Consider the following 18010-nt stretch of genomic DNA (forward strand, 5'->3'; position numbering starts at 1 on the left):
TTTAAACATATGTCATAATTGCTTCCACTAGGAATAGAATGGATTTATTAACACTAGTATTCTTCCTTCCCTGAAGGGAACAGATTTATCCTCAAAATATTTCTGAGTACTCACATACATAGCTCTATTATTCAGTTTTGACCTGTGCCTTTGACAGGTGGGCCATATATATATACACACAAAGAGACTGGAACAGTAAGAACTCTCTCCAACCATATAGATAACCTAGAGTAAAAAGCTGCCACTGCTTGGGATATTTCACTCCAGGGTGCACAGAAACACCCGCTGGCAGTGACAGGTATTATGTCACAGCCTGTTTTCTTCCAAACAAAAGATGACAGGCAATGCAAACTGTTTTCAAATGACAACTTCCCATCAAAGTCCTGCTCTAATTCTGAACCCTTTCTGCCCTTTTGCCTCCAGAAACAATTATGCAAAAGAACATATAACAGGTCAAGATCCTCCTCCCCCCCTTCCCCTCACACTCTGTATGATCACAGTTGTAATCCTCTGGACAACTGTCAGCTTTTGCAACAGTTGGATGCCATCTCTAGTTCAGCAGGATCTAGAAGCAAGGCTTCTGGTCAGCAGCCAAAGACAGCAGCCTGTTATTGATTCTGAAATCTTCAGAAGGAACAGTGACCACTGAGCATAAGATGCTCAGGCAGTGTGTAAACTCCGTGTTAGTCCTACTGCATTTAAGAAATGGTGAATTTATTAGGAAGGCATACATTATACTAACATCTGGAAGAAGAAAAATATCTCACAAAGAAACAGAAAGGGAAGTATAAGGGAGAAGATGTTTCAAAGGTGAAGCAACAGTACACTTACATCACAATGCTCATAATTAACCCATTTTTAAATAATTGCAGAACTCACAGAACTTGGAAAATGGAAGAAAAGAACACCACAACATACATAAATTCATACTAATCACCATTTTACCCTTGATTTAAGAATCACTAAATTTAACCTTTGTGTGAATGCATTATTTAATTAACCATTTTAAAAAATACACTGCTCTAATTTAAAGCAGTACCAACCAATAGTCTGACAGAAAACAATGTATTCATCAATAAGGTAGCCATTAGTTTCAAAGGGGGTAAATATCAGTTTTTTATATGTAGACCAACAGGATTAAGTATATCAAAATTATTGTAGGTTTATTCATGCACAAGATGCAAGAAGTCTATGTTTGTGGGTTATCACTTTGTTAATTTGCATTAAAGGATGTGATGTCTGAATTAGCAAACCATGGTTTGTGATTATCCAGCAAAACAAAATCAGAAACCCTGATTTGATGTGGGTTTATAAACCATAATTTGTGCTACTGTCTGGCTTGATGTCTAAATGCACAAAGCATCACCAGAGCTTTTTTTCAGCCAGAGCTCAGCTCCAGCACCTCTCAGGTAGGCTCCATTGCAATTCTGAGAGAAGAAGGGAGAAGTTCATGGTGAGCTCCGGTATCCCTTTTCCTAGAAAAATAGCACGGAGCATCACCATGGCAGCAGCTCCATCTCCAGAGGCTTTTGAACCACGGAAAAGGAAATGGTGAGCCAATGAAGAATTTAAACAGGTAAGCAACTTTGATGCTCAGACCACAGCTGGAGTTCAGAATTATACATAATGGAAGACAAGGGTTTGGCATTAAGGTCTGCCTTGGATAACCTTATATGAGCTGCATGACAAGCCCCACAAGGAAACGGCCATGTATGGAACTGTTTGGGTCTTAGGGGTTTCCCCAGAAGCACATAAGCTATTGTGGTATTCCTGTGGAAGGCAGGGCTTATTTATCTTGGTCTCCAGCTTCCTTCCCTCAAGGTTAGGCCTGCTGCTTGGAACTAGGCTGCTCACTGGTTGACAGGGTTGGAAATGAATTTTGCTCATACTTGCGTGACCCATGGTGTGACATATTCAACTTTCCCTCAAAAAGAGTTGATTACACTGTTATGCGTTCATTTTCTACTTTTGTCACAACTTCAGTGGGATAATTGCTCATATAGGAAAGACCCCCTTACAGGGTTTTAAGGGTGGTGTGGTAGGTCTCCTGCCTGGCTCTGGGGGCCTGACCTTTCACAGCTCAACCCAGGTTACCAAGTGGAACCCAGATTCTTGGCCTACACCACACTATGCCAGCAATTTGCAGGTGGTGGCTCCAGAAGATGAGTTGGCGTCATGTCCATTGGACAAGAGCCAAGCTCTCCAAAAGCCAATCCTTATCCTTTGCTTAGCCACCCCTACATACGTGCTGTACCGGGAACTTACGGCCTATCTGTACCCATACCAGATTTCTAGGGTTTTTTTGTTCTGCTCCTGGGGGAGAGTCACTTTGTGCATGACACACAATGCTAGTCACTATTTTCACTGTACTCATGATTCTTTGAATCCAATCCAATATTTAAGAATTTCATGTATTCTTAATTATGTATCTGAGAAGTCATAATGATTTACAAGACGAGCATGGCATCACTGTTCTTCCTAGTCCTCTTGAAGTTCTCTCATTTGTCTACAGCTTGGTGGCATTTCACAGGATAAATAACTATGTGACGTTTCTGAGCTTCCAGCTTCAGAACCTGCTGCAAGCCGGAGCTCTGACCCAACAACAGCTGCAGTAACTAGCCCCTGTCCCCTTTGTTCTCCCATGTCCATTGGTTCTAGAGTCAGCCATGATGAGGAAAGGGAAGCTTGATGGAAGTTTCACTCATTTTCTAAAAGTTTGTAATGCCAGACCAGGTGTGATGTTAAAAATGTTCATGTTTCAAATTCAGAAGCAAATTAGGATTTTCCCAAGACTGTGTGTAAGGGCTAAAATGAGACAAGCCTCAAGAGAGTCTTACTCTAGAATTCCCTACCCCTACTGAATAGAGTGGGACGTGGGTGGCGCTGTGGGTTAAACCACAGAGCCTAGGACTTGCCGATCAGAAGGTCAGCGGTTTGAATCCCTGCGACGGGGTGAGCTCCCGCTGCTCAGTCCCTGCTCCTGCCAACCTAGCAGTTCAAAAGCACGTCAAAGTGCAAGTAGATAAATAGGTACCACTCCAGCGGGAAGGTAAACAGCGTTTCCATGCACTGCTCTGGTTCGCCAGAAGTGGCTTAGTCATGCTGGCCACATGACCCGGAAGCTGTACGCTGGCTCCCTTGGCCAAAACCCCTGAGTCGGTCACGACTGGACCTAATGATCAGGGGTCCCTTTACCTTTACCTTATTGAATAAAGTGAGTTTCTCATTTGATCTTTTCCAATGCACAGTTAATAGAAGAAAGGAAACAAAAGTATTTTTTAATTGTGCACATTGAAATAGAGTATTTCACAATATTATACAACAGTTGTTCAGGCAACAGTATGCTGTAGTACTTTGATTTCTATAGTAACATTTGTAGCTCAGTCTTCTCTCTTCGACATAAAACTTTTTCATGCTGATTCAGGACTGTAGAATATATGCATGTGGCATATACTGTCTGGTGAAAACACCGTCTTTCCACACACAAGGACGAACAAACAAATACAGCCAAAATGGTCTCCAAAAAAAGTTGGTCCCTTACCTCTCTCGCCCTGACCTCACCACTGTGATCCATGTGATGGTCACCTCCAGGCTTGACTACTGTAATTCACTCTACATGGGGTTGCCCTTGAAACTGACCCAGGAACTCCAGCGGGTGCAGAATGCTGCAGCGAGACTCCTTACGGGGTCCTCGCAACGGGATCACATTGTCCTAGTGCTATACCAGCTGCACTGACTCCCGGTAGATTACAGCATCAGGTTTAAGGTGCTGGTTTTAACCTTCAAAGCTCTATACGGCCTAGGACCCTCGGACCTACGCAACCGTCTCCTCTGATATGCCCCATGGAGGACCTTACAGTCTGCAAAAAACAACACTCTAAAGACTCCGGGCCCCAGGGAAATTAGACAGGCCTCAACCAGAGCCAGGGCCTTTTCAACCGTGGCTCCGGCCTGGTGGAACGCTCTCCCACAAGAGACTAGGGCCCTGCGGGATTTGACATCTTTCCACAGGGCCTGCAAGATGGAGCTGTTCCGCCAGGCCTTTGGCCAGGGGGCAGTCTGACCTATTTTCCTTTGTATAAGAACAAGCATAAAGGAGGCCTCCCAGCCTGTTCACAGGTCCTTATATGATCAGTGAAAACAGCTGGTCCTGGGCAAGTATTAACCGCTCTCAATCTTAACCTGATAACTGCCATTTGTCCAGATTTTAATTTGTCTGAATTATTTTAAAGATTTATTTTAATTGATGCCTGTTTTTATGTATACTGTGTTATTTGTATGATGTTAGCCCCTTGAGCCCTGCTGGGGAGGGTGGGGTACAAATAAAATTATTTATTATTATTATTACCACATTAATGCAGAGCATTCCACAAACAGGAGGCCACAATTGAAAAGGCCTGTTCTCTTTATGCCACCCTCCAAATCTCCCTTGGAGAAGACATGCAAACTATTAGCTAATTTTATAGTCCTTAAAGTTATGCTATCTCAATGCTAAATACTGGGACATTTAAAAGTATGTATGCCATCCTTAAGAAGCAATGCCGTTTGTCACCATGGGTGTAGCCAAGGGGGGCAGCTGTCCCCCTTAAATCAATAAAAATCAATAAAAACACAAAGCTAACTCAGGTTCACCCCCCTTTAAGGAAAGGCCTGTCCCCCCCAACAAGTATCCTGGCTACGTCCATGATACTGGCCCAAAGCAAAGGCTCCCACACGTATTTTCTAATATCCACAATGCAAGTTAATATATAGCAAGTTAAGATCACTTCAGGGGAAGGCAATTACATGTCACAATATCTAGACACCCACCCAAAGCAACTGAGCCACTACAGTTGCCCATTTGCCTTAAATGTACTTAGAAGGGGAAGGGTTATTGGGTCATTGTCATTTTTATTTTGATTATGTATTTTCTGGTTTTATATTTTGATTTTATTCTGTGAACTACCCTGAGACCTCCGGGTATAGGGAGGTATATAAATTCAAATTAACAACAACAACATATTTCGGAAGTTCCAAACTGGCTTTTTCCAGCTTTATTAGGGGAATGGTGGGGAGAGTGCTTCATATATAATGGAAGTGGGCCAGAGCAAACCTGTTTTTAATGATAATGTAGATAAATAGCATAACTTCTTTTAGTAGGTCCAAGTTTTTAATTCCTGAGTATAGCACACAAGCTTTTAATAGTGTACACAGATTTAATCCCCATTTGTTCCTTCATAACAAATGCAGATATCAACTAAGAAATAATCCAACACCTACTTCCTACTGTTCTGAAGGGAAAAGTTGAAGCTACTGTGCAACTTTTTTTAAGAACTGCAACAGGATGCACAGTTTGTCCTCTAATCCTGGACCCCAAGTCATCCTGAGTTACATATGAGAGAGAAAGAGAGACAGAGAAACTCAGGCTATTATCTTTCCATATTTAAGCAATGTTAAATTCCATTAATTTCTATGGGTGACTTTTAAACAGATATCCTCTACTGTTAAATCAATGGTATTCAGTAACATTTACCTTTGATTGGATTGTGCCTTGGGTCCCTCACCCACCCACCCAATATTGAAAAAAGCCACGTAAAAACACATAGCCACACCAGTTATGTAAAAGTACGCAAGAAAACTAAATTCAAACGAATGTTCTTCCATCTGCTGGCAAATGAAACATTCCCTAAGGCTGTGTTATACAAGTGTGTGCAATCTTGTCGTAAAATCAGATATCAAGGTAAATAGCCCAGGTTTGTGTTGCCTGGGTAAACAATTGCATTTATCTCCCAATAAATAAATGCCTAAAACCCCTACAGTTCAAGGCCCCCCAAAACAAATGATTTGAGCTCCCTCTGCAGGTTCTGCATTTTAAAGTAACTAAGGAACAGTTCCTGGGGAAGGGGGGTATATAAATTTAGCACGATCGTGATGATATGCAGAAACAGAAATGTTTTGACAGGATTTGGCAACAGAATAGTTGACACAGTTATTACTATTGTTCTAAAAACTAGAAATTCTGGCCAAACATAAGCAGGTGTCTTTAATTTAATTCACTGGAGTGGCACCTGTTTACAAAGACTTTGAATAAGCTTAGTAAGTTTATCTTCTTTTTGTAACTGCAAGCAATTTGATGACCAATAATGGAAAAACGGATGCAAGAAGGATTATATTATCTTTAACACTCATAACAGATTGTGAAAGACAAACAATGACCTATTAATTTAAATTTATATGCTCCTACATGCAGATATATGTTGATGTGGTCGTATGGAGTATCCAAAACATTTATCTTATGCACACAGAATCTTGCCCAGCCACCAGACTCATTCACCCAAACATACATCCCTCACTGGAAGCAGAGGGTAAATGCACTTGATCATTAACCAAGCAATAACTTATCATTGCATACATGTAACATCAAAGAAACCAGACTCTTGTAATGTCATTTCAAGCAGTCAGAATCTTTATCATGGTTCCTTAGGTTTCTGACTGGGTGTAAACATGCAAAAAATAAAAAAATAAAAAATCCTCATCACTTAGAGCACTGAAAATCTTTATTGAAATCGAGGTGCAAACTCTGTGCATTATTATGGATACATTTCAAAAGTAATATCCAGGAAACACTCTTTTTCATAAAGCAAGTTATACATATTGTGTCTATCTATAACAGTCATATACAGAAGATGAACATAACCTATAATGGTTTACTTTAGAAGGGAGAAAGGAAATCATGTACAAAATGGATATCAGAAAGACTTCAGTTTATAATCCTTATAGACACAATCCAATTACTTTTCTAATATAGATTCTTGAAATGAAGCAGCACACAATGCACAGACACCCATCCTAGACAGATGCCCAATAGCTACCAACCTAAGGAGTTATTCCCCAACTCTGATGTTTGTACGTTAACTTGTCAGACCGGAGCAAAAAGAATCAGAGGAACAAAAAGTGCTGGTACTATTAATTGTTTATTCTAGGGGTGGATAAACTATTGTTTATTCATTCGCTCACACAGCATGAATGAAAAAATTATCTGCACACAGCTTTTTCGCTTATGGCATGATTCTGTCCATGCCATAGAAACATGGGGAAGAAGTCCATCACCACCCAAAATAACCTCTTTGCCTTGGTCACATTGCCAGTTACTCCAAAAGTATTGGTAAATATTCTGTTATTGCTGCCACCTTGATTTTCTGTAGGGCTCAAATTCTCTTATAGAAAGAAACCCCAACATCTAATTACTGGGTAGCACAACCAAATTATTCAGGCATTGGTGGTCAGATGGCGGAAAAGAAAACCAAGTAACTGTGCCAAAATGAAAAAGAAAAGCTGTAATTGTTTTAAATGAATCTGGAGATCACATGATATGTAAAATGGAGATGGAAGAAAATATACTCTGGCCAAAAAAGCTAGTTTGTTTAAGCAAACGCATGGGTGGAAATATCAGGCGGGATCACCAAAACTTACAGTCCTAACAATTCCTTTGTATCAAGTAATTTCAAAGGGTTTTCGAAACAACCAGGTGTTTTTGTCACTTATTGTAGATGTAGCCAACAATATGGTTCACTTAGACATCAGGAACTGACTTATCAGGTAAAGAGAGAATTAAGTTTGGCTATATGCGAAGTTCCACCTTTTTACACAAATAGTAATGGGCATGTACACTTCTGGCAACATCAACTAACGAACGGGCTACCTGTCCTCAAAGAGGCTGGAAAAAGAAAAGACTTATGGTGTAGAGGAAAAGCAAAGCACAAAAACTGTTGCCCAATAACAGGATAAACATTTCATACAGAGAGTAACCGTTAGTTAGAACCGCAACACTTGACAGGGCTTGATTAATGCGAAAAGATGCAACAAGCCCTGGTATGGCTGTTGCAGACAGAAGTCAAACATATCTTCACAGAAAAAGGCCTGTTTGCAAAATGGAGAAAAACTGAGTCAGCCAGGTTCAATTGTCCAAACCTCAAAAACTGATGCCAACATTAGATCGTTTTTGTCACACACTGATGAAGAGCTCAGCTAGAACCTCTCTGTGACTCCTATTCTCCAGTTTTTGGTGGTGGTGGTTGTTGTTGTTGTTTGGTTTTTGCTGCTGCAGGGGTAGTCCTTCTGTTTACTGTTGTAGTACTGTATTTAAAAAAATAAAAAAATTCTGACCCTATACATGCTAGTAATTGATTGCAGAGAACAGTGTGAAATGATTCATTGAAACATTTGGACCTTCATTAAGGAAAGAGTTCATAGAACCTTCTGCCGCCACGCTACCAGGCCTTCCAGAATATACTGATACAGTACTGCAAATTGTGTTTCATATGTTTGTATACAACATACTTTTTTTTATTTAAAAAATTCCTTCTCCATTACTATTGTGATGCAACAAGCTAATGGAAATGTCTATGAATCTTCCACAATGCCATACACAACTCTACTCTGTCCTTTCCCTAACACATCATATTATCCACTGAGTGCTGATGCAAAAGGGGCACAGATGGGAATTTGACCATCATAGCAGGCCATAACATAATTTTCAGCCATGCCATAGCTGACAGCTTTACACAATTAATGCCATGGAAAAGTTTTTTAGTTCAGGTATTGAAACATCTGAATGGTTGAGTTGTGACTTCGTGCTTCATAGTGAATTGGAGACTTAATAGTCACTTCTCTATACAGTAGTAACTGAAATGCCAGTGACCCCCGCTTTTTTTTAGATACTGTGATACCTTGGTTTTCAAATAGAATGCGTTCCAGGAGTCCATTCAACTCCTGGAACCGGAGTGCTGCTCCTGCAGCCAATCGGAAGCCGCGCCGGACATTCAGCTTTCAAAAATTGTTCCGTTCAGGAGCCAATTTGTTCGGGAGCCAAGGCATTCAGCTTCCAAGGTACGACTGTACTATTTTAACAACTGGTTCAAATATTGCAAGCCCTCAAGATGTCAAATTAGTCATTTAATGGAAACTGTACTCTGCATAAAACTGTTATCAAATAACCTAAACACACACAAAAAAGCATGAACAACTAACACAAATCAGCCCTACAACCAAACACTACTAAGCTCTATTCTCACCACTTTACTCCATGCCTTCAGCTAATGAGTAGAGTTGCTGGCTGTACCATTCTGTACATGGTCTTGCCCCGAACTGCATGCTGTGTGAAATATGTGAAAGGGCTCTGCACTAGTCCATATGTACAGGCACAGGACCTATATATGCAACCAAGGTACAAAGGATCTATACATGCAACCAGGGCTCTCAACTGCTACAGTTATACATATTCAGAGCTCTTTCTCACATTGTGCTTGACTCTTGGAGTGGGGAATGAGCAAGCACTACCTGCTGCCCTCCATGATTTCGCACATGGTGCTAGTGGTATGGGAGAAGAGAAAATTAGATTCCTGAAATTCCTTAGTTCAAATATGCAGATTCCTTTACATTATATATTTAAATAGGGGAATATCTTGCCTGGGACCAACAGTAACATCAGAGAACTGTGGCAAGCTTTCTCCAGAACTCTTCATCACACAAGATGTTATGAAAAGCAGGGGATGAGGGGGACAAGGAACAACATAAAACCAAGTAAGTATACAATTTAGGCTACAAGCCATGAGGTCAACTTGTAGACTCAGTTTCAAGATGGAGATTTCAGTCTGAATAAATCCCTCCCAGGTGCTATAGATATCTGGTTACACAACTAGGTTTCTGCAATGTAGAAGCAGTGACTGTTCCATATCTCTGAGAACTTCAAGGTCTGGCTTTGCAACCTAGTTCTGTCCCAAAGTGTGAAAAGAAGCACACAGTTTATTGGGTAGGCAGAAAGCAGAAATAAAAAGAAACATCACAGTCTTCAATTTAGCAAAGCCAGAATTGGCTTTTTGAATGGGTCTCTCGGCAAAGCAAGTCAACTGAAACCAAACAGTGCAGTGTTCCTTAATGATTGAAGGAAATGCAACCCACAAAATGTAAGTCTATTCTCATGTGATCAAAATCACCACTCTCTGGCTGTAGATTTTGCACTGATTTGCTGGAGTCAGTACTTCTCAAGGCACACAAAAATGGGGAAGATAGCTTGTTTGTCTACAAGGAAAAAAAATCAAAAATCGAGTTGGACCAACCAAAATGTGACCCAAGTGTGGCCCTGATGCAGTAGTCTTTTTTTACTGCTATTCCTTTTGTTTTTTCTCTTGTCCTTTTCACCTCCTGCTTTGCATAGCATCTTGCCTGATGAAGAATTCTGGAGAACCCAAGTGCCTGTTGCCCTTTTGTGAAATCCCAACTGTGGATTTGGGAGGGTTTTCTTCTCTTTCTTTCTCTCTCTCTCTCTTTTTGGAACAACACAGCAACCTTTGTTTTTTATGCACCCTGAATAACACAAATATGTGTATTACACAACCTTCATTTTAGGTGAGTGAAATCTCTCCCCTCCATCATCTATTATAAAATGTTGTCAGGCAGAAACACCCTACTAAGAAAGAAAGACTAAACTCACAAACCTGACAAAGGCATTCATATGAGAAACAAGGAATTTATTCAAGGGATTACCATATTACCCAAACTGCATATTTCAAGTCTAAGGCTGAAATGTTCCATGCCTTTTACACCCACCACCATGAATTCATATAATCCATAGTCATGCAACACACACATATACATACATATAAACACACAAAGATTTTTTGAAATTACGCAACAGCGTGTAATTTCCTTCCTCAAGCTATAGAACCTCAACACCCTAAAGAAGCATACATATTGCTTTGGAGACAGTGTCTCATTCACCCTCACAACAGCTCTATGAAGTAGACATTCAGTGTTCCTGTTTCACAGATATGGAACTGAGGCTGAAAGATAGCAGCTTGCCCAAGGCCATCCAAGAAATCCTACTGAACCACACTGGCTGTTTTAAAAATGAAAAATCTATTTAAAAATCAACACACACCTCAATACAGCAAACTTCATTTAAAAATCAAAACCAGAACTAATTCAAAACTCTCACTAAAATTAATTCAGGCCATGCACCCCAAAGCAGCAAACCAATTTCTACGAAGATCATCCAGCTAACCTGAATATATGTTACCAAAGCAGCACTTAATTTCTGCAAACAAAATGTAAAGTATTGTACCAAAAGCAAAACAAAAAGGTAAAGAGCAAACAGTACAAATGGTTACTTTTTTCTCCCTTATCTCAGGAATCCACCTTCATTGTGCTAGCCACCCCTTCCTCTTTAGACCAAAGATTCAATTGGGCAAAGGGATATGTCTATTGCATTATTATTAATTCAGATTATTCATCACTTTGTACCAAAGTCTCTAGGTAGCTTACAATAAAAACAACCAATACATTTTTGATAAAAATCAATTAAATATAGTAATATAAAAACAAGGTACAATCAGATGAGCTGCTAAAAAAAGAGCACCACAATAATCACAACTACCTCCTGTAGCAGTATCAACAAAATTTTAAGTGTGTGTAACTCTTGGGACAGTACCCACAATGGTAGGGCTGGGCAATGTATCGATATATCATCCAAAACCGGTTTGAAGTTCACATTGTGATAATTGTTTTGTAATAATTAAGCTGGCAATATATCGTGAATCACAATGTAAGGGATAGGAGATATCTGGTTTTCAACATTGTGATATCTCACCAGCCAAACGCTGCAATGTTATCACCAGCTAAACCTTGCAATGTTATCAGCAGCTAAACCTGCGAGTACTCACAGCAGCGATGGGAGGCGGTGGCGGCAGTAGCAGCGGCAGCCTGTGAGGCCTTGTGGCAGTGGCGGAAAGTGGCAGCAGTAACGGCAGCAGTCTACAAGGCCTCACGGCAGTGACAGAAATTAATGGCAGAGGACTATAAGGCCTCACAGTGGTGATAGAAAGTGGCAAAAGTGGTGGTGGCTTGCAAGTCCTCACAGCAGAGTCCTGTGGGGGCTCACGGAAGTGACAGAAGGTAACGGCTGTAGCGGCACCCTGTAAGGCCTTGCAGCAGTGAGAGATGGCAGCAATAGCAGTGGCAGCCTGCGAGGCTTCGTGGCGACACAAGCAGTGGGGCTTGTGAGGCCTCACCGTGGTAGCAAGAAGTGATGGCAGCCTGCAAGTCCTCCTGGCGGTAGTAGGAGGTGGTGGCAGAAGCTGTGGCAGTCTGCCTCAGTGAGGCCTTGCAGGCCACCGCTACTGTCACTGCCATGACAAGGTTTCGCAGGCTGCTGCCGCTTCTGCTACCACCATCCACTGCTGTGGCAAGGCTTCGCAGGCTGCTGATTATTGTGCCCCTGCTGCCAGGCTGCCGCTGCTTCTACCCCCCCCCCCCAACTGTTGATTCTGACGCTGCCAGGCTGCTGCCACTTCTGCCACCTAGCAGGCCTGCTGGCAGTCTGACCGTCCCAGATTATTTGCATTCACTATGACTCATCACCATAGTTTGGATTGTCCTGAATACCACCATTTGATAGCCAAGCCCAAAACCATAGTCTCATTAGGATGCATTTTGGCTTGCCTGCTGCTGAAAGTGACCATGAGGTGATTGATAACATTATCATTATCAGTTTGGGACCCTTAAATAGTAGCATTGTCCTGTCCGCCTCTGCATATTGTGATATATTACGATGTTTAGCTGATGCTATATCGTGATATTGAAAACCAGTTATCACCCAGCTCTAATCACTGGTGGTGAGTAACATACTTGGTCATCATAACCAGATCAGTTTCGGGTCTGTAATGCGCATTAGATAATCTGTAAATATCTACTATGGATATGTAGGGCTGGATTCAGAGTAAGGCTATAATCCAAACTGCTGGCTGGCAGCGATAGGGTTTTATGGAGAAACTGCACCTACAGCCCTGCTGTTCAAGCTTGTCATGGCAGAAGGTAGTGGGGAGAAGAAGTGCCTCTTTGCTGCACCAACTCCTTGGCTAGTGTTGCAGAGATCCTTATCTGGCTCCATCAATTGTTGGTCTCCCTGCCTCCTGCTTGACCAATCACATTTGGCACCAGCCACCACTGTAATACTATATCATCCAATGCTAAGAACACCTCTAAAAGCTTTTCCCCTGCCACCTAAACTGTGAGGGGACACAAAGCATGGATTTGCAGAGTTCATTTGTCATATGACCTTCTGACCTTGTAGGGGTGTCTGGAAGAATTTTTTCTGTTTCCTCTTGGTGAAAAGAGCAGACTGGGGGAAAGTTCCTTACTACCCTGTAGCCATAGAACATACCAAGCTGCACAAAGAGGGACAGACACTCTAACTGGCAGTGGGAAATGGGGGGGGGGGGGGGACAGGAGACTGCCAGAGTCAGTAAAATGGAGCAAATGTGTGTTTTTAGCAGGTTAACCAGCAATTGGTATTCTGGTAATAAAGTCGTAAGGCAAAGCTGAAGATGTAGTGAAGCTGCTCCCAACTGCCAGTGGAGTTATACACCCAGATCTCAAAGCTAAAAACTCTTCCACTGATCAGTGGATGTTTAATCTTGGCTGGGTTGAACCAATGTACCACACCATTGAAAACAATGAATCTGACCGCCTTTTGTTTGTCTGCAGTACCACTGTCCATAAATCAAACTCTGTGCATAGTTGGACCAATTGTGCGTAGTTTGACCAAATGACACCAAAATGTTGGTTGTTTCAAAGAATTGCAGCAATTTGTGGAAAAGCATGGTTTCATTCACTAAGCATTCAGGCCATAGTAATGTTGCAAAAAAAGTATTAAGTGGAGTTCAGGTCTCTGATGCAATACCACAGTAGAATGCAGCATACTTGCTCCATTGCAAGGTTTTCAAAATGCAACTGGATGGCAGTTCATCTTACTAGAAGAGAGGTTTTACACCTCATCTGATGTATACCTCCAGTTTGCAATGTACTTTTCCCTCAAGAAAAATCTCTATATTGTGTCTGACTAAGGAACCTAAGTTTGGCTTGGCTTGCATCCGCTCTGCAGTGTCTATACTTTTGAGCAGCAACCATTAAGAACCCTTTAGCAGCCATTTACACCTCTTCCAGAGCCATTAACACCTCACTGGTAGCCTCTTTTCCTCCAAGGCCTTAAAGGGAGGTGCTAGAAAAGAAAGGGAAAATCTGCCCTCACTCCAGGGCTTGATTAAGTGTACTAGATGTAGGACTGTTTCACACATTACTGTTTTCCTGTCTCTGCAAGAACAAAAGATACATCATCACTTCTGAAGTACACTAGCAGCTTCCTCACCCTGTACTTCCCAAATAAAAAATATTCATGCCATGAGCTTCTGAAATGAGGGTGTACATTTGTGTGTGTGTGTGTGTGTTGCACCATGGAGGATTTTTCTGTAGGAAAAACACACACACACCACCATGTGTGAATAGGTCTTTAGTTAAACAAGTTAATCTGTTTCTCTCACTGAGAAACAGCAGCTGTGGCTTCCTTTTTACCAGCCCTAACTCTCATATATATTGCACTGTATTTGTGCTTCTAATATTTTCTAGGGATCTTTCTTTTGGAGGGGATAGATAGGGTGGTAGGAATTAATTGTAGCTCCATAGGAAGAAGGCAATATTTATTTATTTATTTATTTATTTATTTATTCATTCATTCATTCATTCATTCATTCATTCATTTATTCCCTGCCCATCTGGCTGGGTACATTCTTAGAATACATTCTTAGAAAGAATACTAGGTTGTGGAGACACCATAAATTTACAGCACACCCTCCCTCCCAAAGAATCCTGGGGATTGCAATTTCTTAAGGGTGCTGAGAATTATAGCTGTGGTAGGGAACTACAGTTCCCATGATTCTTATGGGGGTGTGCTTTAAATGTAATTGAGTGTACTCAGGGCCACATTAGAGTATTTTGGATTTGTATGTCTTATTTGGTGTTTTATTCATAAAAGTAAAATAAGAATCCTTACCAAACTGTTTAATGGATATTTGCTGTGTAACTCACATGAGTATATGAAACTCTGAATTATGAATGTATTTAATAATCTGTTAGGTTGGCCATTAGTATGAAAGCAAAGCCAACAGCTTATTTGTATTCTAATGTGGTAAACATCAGGCAATGTAGCAGTTAAAGGGTATTAGGCTCAGGCCTATAATGCCTGGCTTCAAATCTCCTCTCAGCCATTAAGCTTACTGGGTGATCTCAGGCCAGTCACTGTCTCTCAGCTAAACTTACCTCACAAGGTTGTTGTGAGAATAAAATTGGGAGAGGAAGAACCATATGTGCTGCTTTTTGAGTTCCCTCGGGGTAAAGGTGGGCTATAACCATAACAACAACAGTGCCAGTTAGTTATCCAGTGCCCCAAGGGAGTCGTAATCCGGGGTAGGGGGTGGGGCTCACAAATTATCTCCTAATAAGTTTTTTATTTTACCAACAACAGTTTTAATAAATCAATTTCAAGGTCAAATCAATATTTTGATCCATTGTCGCGGGGCCCCTAAAAGGCGTGGGGCCTACTCTGCCTATTTGGTATCTGCCACTGCAGTTATTCTATTTTACTTAGGAAAAACAAAGGCCAACTTATTCCGCCTGGAGTTGCTAGATTCCCCCACCCACCCAGCCACATACCTGAAGACCCTGTTTATCCATAGGAGGCAGGGGCAGAGCCTTCAGGATGTAGAACCCAGACATCCACGTCTCATTAGGTCAGATGAGTGGCATAGCCAGTCCAAGGGGGAAGTGGGAGATTACAGTTACTGTACATTTGCACAAGGAGTGATGCCCTACTTTCTGGAGAAAAGATGAGCCATCATGAAACACAACTCTCTTGCACTCCTTTATCCTGCCAAGCACCACTTTTGAAAAGCAGAATGGGAGATTGTGCTTCTCAGATGGTGAACATGTGCTTCTCAGATGGTGAACATTTGCCTAAGTGGGGCATATCAGCAGCCTTTTCCACATAAACAGGTTTATGCCAGGTGAGACATGGAACCTTGCACATCCTACCTAACACAGGGAAGTGGATCTGTCAGGCCGGAATATAGAGGCGGGGACAGAATGCTTCCCATTGACCAATTTTTGACTTGGAATACACTGCTGTCGTTACCTTTCACTGCTGTAGGTACCTTTCATTAATTATCATCTTCCAAACTAGTCTCATTAATCAGCTGATCATTAATCAATAGGGCCAAACATGTTTTTACATATGTGAGTCTTTTTAGTAATGCTAGGGAAGGATGCCTGGAGGATAAATACTATTAAAGAGTACATAAAATGTACAGTAGCTAAAAATATTTTCTTTAGCTAAAAATTGTCATACTAGTGTACAAAAAAAAAAAAACCCAACCAAAAAAACCTGAGGAACTGTGTTAACAAATTCTTGGTAAACAAAGCAGGTTTCACATTTTAACTGCATGCCAGGTATTTTTTTTTTAAATGAAAAGCTTCTGTCCTACTTCTACACCAAAATTATAATGTTCTATTTTATAAAAAGATACTGAAATGTAAAATGAGCTGACATCAAAATATAACAAGGAAGCAGAGATAAATTAAAGGAATTCTTTGGTTCCTTCAATAACTAATCAGAGATATATAGAAAGAGACCTTTTAAGTTTAATGATACCTGCTCATTAAATGATGCTAAACACTAAAATACCATGAACAGCAGGGAATTTCAGTTTACATTAGAGGAAAAAAATAAAAGGGTAAAAATGACTGAAGTTGGTCAGTTCAAGCTGATAGGGCACTTCAAATGAATAACAGAAGAATAAAAGAGACACTCTAGGTTAAATTAGGTTCTCCTCTGCCTTTTCTTGAAAGTTCTTAACTTCAATTTTTTTTTTTGAATTAACTAACCTGCCAAAAAAAAAAAAATCAAAGGCTTGAATTGGAGTAAAGTTAAACAAGCAACTGCACTTCAGAGTAAGTTTACCCATTAAATTGCAGATAAAACCTTAGCATAAGAAAAAAGATGGTGGATTTCATCTATGTATTAACTTCTAGTCTAGCCAAAGAAAAGAAATAGCTTTTCTTTGAATGTGCCTTACATTATATTCCAGTGCAAAATAGGGTTATTGTAGTAACTTATAACGCAATCCTATGCATGTCTACTCAGAAGCAAGGCCCAATGATTTCAATGAAGCTTCTTCCCAGGTAAGCAAGTATATGATTGTAGCCTCCGTCACAAAAATGATAAGATATTGAAAAATGTGAGAGGCGATTATCTACTACTTTATTTGGCATTTTAATGCATTTTAAATGTTATAAAATATTTCTTTGTTATCTAGGGCAAGTGCATAATATATACCAAAAATGCTTCAGAAGAAAGTCAGTTTGTAAATAAATAGTTTGTGGTTTTTATAATATTCTAACAAGGCACTTCTTTTTAGGCTACACTGCTTTGAAGATGATTACATTTATCATTTAAAAACAGCAGAATTCCATTCTGGGGTGTTTTCTTCTTAATGTAGAATATAAACGAATTTGGGGGCAGGAATATGCTCCTTCAAAAAGCCATTCAACCTATATTAATAGATGCTAAATTCTGTTCATGCATTTGAAAATAAGAAATATGGTGCTCTTATACACACCAAGATTTTATTTTCCTGGAAACTTCACTGCAAAGGTCTACACTAGCTAACAGTTATGGTCAAAGACATGGGATGTATGGCCTATATATGAGAACAATGATAAGCGTAAGCAATAACTTGAAACATTATCCGGACAAAGTTAAACACCTACAAGTTCATTTTCAGAGGAAAAAACAAGAACATGATTTAACTGACTGCCATTACAACATTACGAATTCTATACCTTATTACCTAGTAAAAAGCCCTGTTGAACTGAAATGGGCTTACTTCTGAGAAAGTCCACAGATAAACATACCTAAGAGAAAACAGTTCACACTTTCATTTTTACACTATTTTCAAATATTATATAGTACAAATTTAAAGGCAGGATGTTGTATTTGGAATAAATGTTTAGAATTAGCTCCCCGCCCCCAGCCTGCCTCCTTCATCTAAATAGTAAATACTGAAAAGGTTCTAATGGACTGCATTAGCCTTATACATAGGGGTGGTGGCTGGTTTTCTAATAAACACTGCATATGAGAAATCAG

The 18010-nt window shown here is 40.4% G+C and overlaps 1 protein-coding gene across 17 annotated transcripts in view; it reads right to left on the bottom strand.

The window, feature by feature from the left end:
- The window catches only part of FOXP2 (forkhead box P2), a 351241-nt gene that overhangs the window by 197335 nt on the left and 135896 nt on the right, over window positions 1–18010 (bottom strand). For 2 of the 17 annotated variants that reach the window (XM_083574479.1, XM_083574477.1), the window contains exon 1: window positions 5260–5357. The exons of the other annotated variants lie outside the window; for them this stretch is intronic. The gene's annotated coding sequence lies outside the window, so the exon portion shown is untranslated. Of the gene's footprint in view, window positions 1–5259; window positions 5358–18010 lie in introns of those variants that run through there. 17 annotated transcript variants of the gene reach the window in all.

Source organism: Podarcis filfolensis, assembly GCF_964270895.1.
Source record: "Podarcis filfolensis genome assembly, chromosome: 10".
In the NCBI taxonomy this organism is placed as follows: Eukaryota; Metazoa; Chordata; class Lepidosauria; order Squamata; family Lacertidae; genus Podarcis; species Podarcis filfolensis.